The sequence below is a fragment of the Procambarus clarkii genome, chromosome 46, assembly GCF_040958095.1.
Source record: "Procambarus clarkii isolate CNS0578487 chromosome 46, FALCON_Pclarkii_2.0, whole genome shotgun sequence".
NCBI classification, from domain to species: Eukaryota; Metazoa; Arthropoda; class Malacostraca; order Decapoda; family Cambaridae; genus Procambarus; species Procambarus clarkii.
In genome coordinates this window covers 2,148,219-2,148,553 of record NC_091195.1, presented here as the reverse complement: position 1 = coordinate 2,148,553, position 335 = coordinate 2,148,219, and the positions used below count along the sequence as shown (strand labels likewise).

The 335-nt window shown below is 43.0% G+C and overlaps 1 non-coding gene across 1 annotated transcript; it reads left to right on the top strand.

The window, feature by feature from the left end:
- Positions 1 to 206: 206 nt before the first annotated feature.
- On the top strand, positions 207 to 325 carry LOC138350707 (5S ribosomal RNA). Its single transcript, XR_011222235.1, has one exon. It is a non-coding gene; the product is annotated as a 5S ribosomal RNA (ribosomal RNA).
- Positions 326 to 335: the final 10 nt, after the last annotated feature.

The following is a 335-nucleotide window of genomic DNA, read 5'->3' as shown; positions in this document are numbered from 1 at the left end:
GCTGAGGAAGTAGGTAGATGTAAAATGTCTGTAAATGGCGAAAGAACATAAACCCAAGACTGAATAAACGATGTTAAATATCCATGCCAAGGAGACAAAAATATGTTAGGATACAATTACCATTAAGACACCACAAGAAGGTCCGTATCCTGCCGTGATGACTAAAAAGAGTTGGTTTATTAGCCACAATGTGTAGGCAGTCTCATGCCAACGGCCATACCACGTTGAGAACACCGCTTCTCGTCCGATCAGCGAAGTTAAGCAACGTTGGGTTTGGTTAGTACTTGGATGGGTGACCGCCTGGGAACACCAAATGCTGTTGGCAATAATGTTTT